Source organism: Scleropages formosus, chromosome 24 (assembly GCF_900964775.1).
Source record: "Scleropages formosus chromosome 24, fSclFor1.1, whole genome shotgun sequence".
In the NCBI taxonomy this organism is placed as follows: Eukaryota; Metazoa; Chordata; class Actinopteri; order Osteoglossiformes; family Osteoglossidae; genus Scleropages; species Scleropages formosus.
Window position 1 is genome coordinate 1 of NC_041829.1, and position 7,333 is coordinate 7,333.

The following is a 7,333-nucleotide window of genomic DNA, read 5'->3' on the forward strand; positions in this document are numbered from 1 at the left end:
GTACGAGGGTAAAGATACCGGAACTAGTATCCGGTACTTTAACCTCGTACAAGATGGTAAATGGTGCTAGTGGTGGATGCCACTATTAAATAAGACTTCTAAGAAAGTTCCAGCTAATAATGGTATGTTTCTGTATGACAGCTTGAATTCCCAGCGCACGGTGCGTCTTGTCCAGCCTAACCTTACCCGATCCCTATCCCCAAATACTTTCCCTGTTACCGACCTAACCTTAACCCTAACCCTTTGCTGATCCTTACCACTATCCTTATCCCTACCCCTAACCTTAACCATATCCCTTAACCATAACCGTAACCCTATCACAAACCCTAACCTTAACCAAATTCGTATCCCTAACGCTAACCCTTTTGTACGGTCCCCTGCACAGCCTTAGTGGTTTGGCAGTCAGCTAAACTCCCAGCCTTCGTACGACTCTGAAGACAAAGTGTTTCTTTCGCAGGCAGGTTTAATGGTTTTAGGCGAGGGTGAGACTAAAGACAAAGAAACGAACATGCAGTACATCAACAACCCAAGTCCAAATAAGTATACAAACCATAAAGCATCACAATTGGTCTAATGCACAAAAGCAAACATGCATTACTTAAGATAATCCTCAAAGACTCCCTCTGATTTCTCAAAACACTATCAGAGAATTTTTATACACTATTTCAGTAAGGTAACACCATCAATAACAGCTAACATAGCTACTCAAATTATGACATCTTGTGACTATAACATTAAGAAGTGAAACGGAACTGAAACATACAGGCGCTGTTGCTGCAGGGTTGAGGATGGACGAGATCTGGAGAGATTACGAGAGGAGGAGTTCACCACGTGCACTGAAGAGAACAACAGAGCTACTTGCTACTTGCGACTTCCTGTCGGGGAGGAAGCGTAAAAGTCCCTAATACGAAAAATGTACAGGAAACCGCCAGTAGATGGCACCACCTCACATTTTGCCTATTAAGAACATGAAAAACAATACCGCTAAAATGCTTGACATTCGCTCAAGCTTTAAACTCGGGTGATCATAACTGATTTACCAATAACTCACTGTAACAGCACACCTATATCCCTCCTGTCCTTAACCTTAACCACATCCAAACCCTGACCCTATCCCGAACCCTGTTCTTATCCCTATCCCTGTCCCTATCCCCAAACCACACCCTGTTTCAAACGTGAACCCTAACCCCTTATCCCTCTCCTTATTTCGATCCCTAAACCTTAACCATGTCCCTACCGAATCCCGTAACCCTAACCCTATTCGTATCACTGTCCCGAGCCGTAACTACCTCCCAAACTTTGATCCTTATTCCCATACCTTTCCAGAACTGTAAACCAAACCCTAGCCATATCCTTATGCCTATCCCTAAACCCGACCTCAACCCCAACTGTAACCCTGTGCCTTTTCCCTAACTCGAACCCTAACCATATTCTAAACCCGATCGTTATCCTTATCATTAACCCTTTCCCTACCACTGTCCCTAACTCTAATTCTTTCCCTGTCCCTATCCGTTTCCATGACATTATCCCTGTTCTTAAAGCAAACCCTAAGCCTAAACTTAAGCCTATCCTTATCCTTATCCCTAAAGCTGTCCTCATCCCTGTCTTTATCTTTTATCTTAACCCTATCCGCATCGCTGTCTTTATCCCTCAACCCTATCACTGTCCCAGGCCTAACTCTAACAGTAGCGTCATTCAATTCACTTGAATGTATGTTCGTAGAGCGCTCTTTCTCATGCAGTGACGCAGTGTACTGGAACACAAACATACGGAAAATATATTCCTTTCCCTGTTCCAGTAAGTGTGCCCAACCCTAAAGTAAACCTTAAGCCGATACTTACCCCTGTTTTTAACCCTAACCCCACCCTGACCCTACTTCTTCCTCAGCCCTAACTGTAAGCCTATCCTAAACCTAGCCCTTTCCATAACTCTAAACCCCATTAGTGCCCTCAGCCCTATCCTTATCGCTGTCCCTAACCCTGTCCTTATCCTTGACCCTACCCTACCCCATCCCTAACCCTATCCTTATCACTGTCTCAAACTCTAACGCAGAAATCCATCGGGTTCTCCCCGCACAGGTTCGAATCCTGCCGACTACGCCCCGTGAGCAGCAGGTCCCGTTGTTTTTGCGCAGCGTCCCTTCACGTACCGTGGCAAAATCAGCCTCGTACGCTTGCTTTCCCTGCCTCCATCCATCTCTCCTCATCTACCGAGCCAGCTTTCAGGTTGGGCGTGGTGGCCGCACGTCTGTAATCCTTGCGCCTGGGAGACCGAGGCTGCTGGACTGCTCGAGCCGCGGGTTCCGGTGCCGTGGCGCGCTATGGCGAACGGGAGTCCTGGTGACGGTCAGCATCGACGTGGTGCTTCTTGGGGAGCCTGGGCGCACCAGGTCGTCTAGGGAGGGGCGAACCAACCCAGGTCGGTGACGGAGCAGGTGAAAGCCCCCGTGCTGAGCGGTCTGTGGGTTGCCCCTGTGAGTAGCAGCTGCGGTACTGCCAAGGTGAGACAGCAGGACGCAGCCTTTTTCGCCGCAGGAGGCGTGACGGCCACGTTGCCCACGCAGCCCAAAAGGGTCTGGGGGCATGCCCCGTCAGCTAACGGAACCCTGGTCTTCCACGTGACAGGTGGGAATACTCACCACTATACTAACGAGGAGCTGGCTGTGCCAATCGCTGCTCTTCCTTGGTGCCGCTCCAAAGCAGGGCGTCGCTCTCCCCAAGCCACGTGACGAGCCCTACCGCCAAAGTCAGGGAGGCCGAGCGGTCTAAGGCGTCGCGGTCCCCGGGGGGAGGCGTGGGTTCAAACCCCGCTTCCACCTCCAACGTCTTTGGCTGGTTCTCTTCGTCGCAGGTGTTCTGGCATCACGGGCAGAGTCAAGTGGGTTGGACTGCGAGGAGGGGGAGGTAGTCGTGGCCGAGCGGTTAAGGCGATGGAGTCGAAATCCATTGGGGTCTCCCCGCGCAGGTTCGAATCCTGCCGACTACGCTCTTTGAGCAGCGTTGCTTTGTGTACCATGGCAAGATCAGCCCTCTACTCTTTCGCTCCATCAATTGATTTATTTATTACCAGGTCGTCTAGGGAGGGGCGAACCAACCCAGGCCGGTGACGGAGCAGGTGAAAGCCCCCCGTGCTGAGCGGTCTGTGGGTTGGCCCTGTGAGTAGCGGCTGCGGTGCTGCCAAGGTGAGAGGTGGCTTAACTCTAAGGCAAACCCAATAGCTATCTTTAACGTTAGACCGAACGCTATCCCTAAGCTTTTCCAATTCCTGTCCCCAACGCTCCACCATCGTCCCAGTCCCAGAGAAATCCAAGATTACGGGGCTAAACGACCCGACCACAGACCTGCTGCTTTGACGTCTCCAGTCACGAAGTCATTCGAGAGACGGGTGTTGGCCCCACTCGAAGGACATCAACGGACCCCTGCTGGACCCCCTCCTGTTTGCCTACAGGGCGAACAGGTCAGTGGATGACGCAGTCAACATGGGACTGCACCTCATCCTGCAACACCTTGACAGACCAGGGGCTTATGCAAGGCTCCTGTTCGTGGACTTCAGTTTGGCGTTTGACAACATCATCCCAGACCTCCTTCAGACAGAACTGACGCAGTTTTCTGTGCCCACCACCATCTGTCAGTGGGTCACCTACTTCCTGACAGACAGACGGCAACTGGTGGGGCTGGGGAAATTCACTTCCGGCACCTGCACGATCAGCCCCGGCGCTCCTCAGGGGTGTGTGCTCTCCCCACTGCTCTTCTCCCTGTACACAATTGACTGCGCCTCTGTGAAGCTCCTCAAGTCTGCAGACGACACCGCAGTTATTGGCCTCACCCGGGACGGTTACGAGTCTGCATGCAGGAGGGAGGCTGAACAGCTGGCTGGCTGGCCGGCTGGTGCGGTCAAAACGACCCGGAGCTGAACACGCTCAGAACGGTGGAGATGACTGTGGAGTTCAGGAGAAAGCCCGCCCGCACTCCCCCACCCACCATCCTCAACAGCACCGTGTCAGCCGTGGAGTCCTTCAGGTTCCTGGGTCCTACAATCTCCCCGGGACCTGAAGTGGGACACCTATATTGACTCCATCGTGGAAAAAAAGGCCCAGCAGCGGCGGAAGTACCTCCTTCGCCAACTGAAGAAGTTCAACCTGCCACAGGACCTGCTGATCCGGTTCTACTCAGCTGTCATGAGTCTGTCCTGTGCACTGCCACAAACTGTCTGGTTTGGCTCAGCTGCCAAATCGGACAGAATTAGGCTGCAAAGGACGGTCAAGACAGCTGAGAGGGATCAACTGGGGCACCGCTGCCAGCCAACCCTTCGGGTCTTGTACGAGGTTAAAGATACCGGAAACTAGTATCCGGTATCTTTAACCTCGTACAAGATGGTAAATGGTGCTAGAGTGGTGGATGCCACTACATTAAATAAGACTTCTAAGAAAGTTTCCAGCTAATAATGGTACTGTTGCTGTATGACAGCTTGAATTCCCAGCTCAGCATGGTGCGTCTTGTCCAGCCTAACCTTACCCGATCCCTATCCCCAAATACTTTCCCTGTTACCGAACCTAACCTTAACCCTAACCCTTTGCTGATCCTTACCACTATCCTTATCCCTACCCCTAACCTTAACCATATCCCTTAACCATAACCGTAACCCTATCACAAACCCTAACCTTAACCAAATTCGTATCCCTAACGCTAACCCTTTTGTACGGTCCCCTGCACAGCCTTAGTGGTTTGGCAGTCAGCTAAACTCCCAGCCTTCGTACGACTCTGAAGACAAAGTGTTTCTTTCGCAGGCAGGTTTAATGGTTTTAGGCGAGGGGTGAGACTAGAAGACAAAGAAACGAACATGCAGTACATCAACAACCCAAGTCCAAATAAGTATACAAACCATAAAGCATCACAATTGGTCTAATGCACAAAAGCAAACATGCATTACTTAAGATAATCCTCAAAGACTCCCTCTGATTTCTCAAAACACTATCAGAGAATTTTTATACACTATTTCAGTAAGGTAACACCATCAATAACAGCTAACATAGCTACTCAAAATTATGACATCTTGTGACTATAACATTAATGAAGTGAAACGGAACTGAAACATACAGGCGCTGTTGCTGCAGGGTTGAGGATGGACGAGATCTGGAGAGATTACGAGGAGGAGGAGTTCACCACGTGCACTGAAGAGAACAACAGAGCTACTTGCTACTTGCGACTTCCTGTCGGGGAGGAAGCGTAAAAGTCCCGGTAATACGAAAAATGTACAGGAAACCGCCAGTAGATGGCACCACCTCACATTTTGCCTATTAAGAACATGAAAAACAATATACCGCTAAATATGCTTGACATTCGCTCAAGCTTTAAACTCGGGTGATCATAACTGATTTACCAATAACTCACTGTAACAGCACACCTATACTTAACCCTATCCCTGTCCTTAACCTTAACCACATCCAAACCCTGACCCTATCCCGAACCCTGTTCTTATCCCTATCCCTGTCCCTATCCCCAAACCACACCCCTGTTTCAAAACGTGAACCTAACCCCTTATCCCTCTCCTTATTTCGATCCCTAAACCTTAACCATGTCCCTACCGAATCCCGTAACCCTAACCCTATTCGTATCGCTGTCCCGAGCCGTAACTACCTCCCAAACTTTGATCCTTATTCCCATACCTTTCCAGAACTGTAACGCAAACCCTAGCCATATCCTTATGCCTATCCCTAAACCCGACCTCAACCCCAACTGTAACCCTGTGCCTTCTCCCTAACTCGAACCCTAACCATATTCTAAACCCGATCGTTATCCTTATCATTAACCCTTTCCCTACCACTGTCCCTAACTCTAATTCTTTCCCTGTCCCTATCCGTTTCCATGACATTATCCCTGTTCTTAAAGCAAACCCTAAGCCTAAACTTAAGCCTATCCTTATCCTTATCCCTAAAGCTGTCCTCATCCCTGTCTTTATCTTTTATCTTAACCCTATCCGCATCGCTGTCTTTATCCCTCACCCTATCACTGTCCCCAGGCCTAACTCTAACAGTAGCGTCATTCAATTCACTTGAATGTATGTTCGTAGAGCGCTCTTCTCATGCAGTGACGCAGTGTACTGGAACACAAACATACGGAAAATATATTCCTTTCCCTGTTCCAGTAAGTGTCCCCCAACCCTAAAGTAAACCTTAAGCCGATACTTACCCCTGTTTTTAACCCTAACCCCACCCCTGACCCTACTTCTGTCCTCAGCCCTAACTGTAAGCCTATCCTAAACCTAGCCCTTTCCATAACTCTAAACCCCATTAGTGCCCTCAGCCCTATCCTTATCGCTGTCCCTAACCCTGTCCTTATCCTTGACCCTACCCTACCCCATCCCTAACCCTATCCTTATCACTGTCTCAAACTCTAACGCAGAAATCCATCGGGTTCTCCCCGCACAGGTTCGAATCCTGCCGACTACGCCCCGTGAGCAGCAGGTCCCGTTGTTTTTGCGCAGCGTCCCTTCACGTACCGTGGCAAAATCAGCCTCGTACGCTTGCTTTCCCTGCCTCCATCCATCTCTCCTCATCTACCGAGCCAGCTTTCAGGTTGGGCGTGGTGGCGCACGTCTGTAATCCTTGCGCCTGGGAGACCGAGGCTGCTGGACTGCTCGAGCCGCGGGTTCCGGTGCCGTGGCGCGCTATGGCGAACGGGAGTCCTGGTGACGGTCAGCATCGACGTGGTGCTTCTTGGGGAGCCTGGGCGCACCAGGTCGTCTAGGGAGGGGCGAACCAACCCAGGTCGGTGACGGAGCAGGTGAAAGCCCCCGTGCTGAGCGGTCTGTGGGTTGCCCCTGTGAGTAGCAGCTGCGGTACTGCCAAGGTGAGACAGCAGGACGCAGCCTTTTTCGCCGCAGGAGGCGTGACGGCCACGTTGCCCACGCAGCCCAAAAGGGTCTGGGGGCATGCCCCGTCAGCTAACGGAACCCTGGTCTTCCACGTGACAGGTGGGAATACTCACCACTATACTAACGAGGAGCTGGCTGTGCCAATCGCTGCTCTTCCTTGGTGCCGCTCCAAAGCAGGGCGTCGCTCTCCCCAAGCCACGTGACGAGCCCTACCGCCAAAGTCAGGAAGGCCGAGCGGTCTAAGGCGTCGCGGTCCCCGGGGGGAGGCGTGGGTTCAAACCCCGCTTCCACCTCCAACGTCTTTGGCTGGTTCTCTTCGTCGCAGGTGTTCTGGCATCACGGGCAGAGTCAAGTGGGTTGGACTGCGAGGAGGGGGAGGTAGTCGTGGCCGAGCGGTTAAGGCGATGGAGTCGAAATCCATTGGGGTCTCCCCGCGCAGGTTCGAATCCTGCCGACTACG

At 51.4% G+C, this 7,333-nt stretch overlaps 2 non-coding genes across 2 annotated transcripts; both read left to right on the forward strand.

Annotated features, from left to right (window-relative positions):
• The first annotated feature begins 2,903 nt into the window (after positions 1–2,903).
• On the forward strand, positions 2,904–2,985 carry trnas-cga (transfer RNA serine (anticodon CGA)). Its single transcript has one exon. It is a non-coding gene; the product is annotated as a tRNA-Ser (tRNA).
• A 4,266-nt stretch (positions 2,986–7,251) lies between these two features.
• On the forward strand, positions 7,252–7,333 carry trnas-cga (transfer RNA serine (anticodon CGA)). Its single transcript has one exon. It is a non-coding gene; the product is annotated as a tRNA-Ser (tRNA).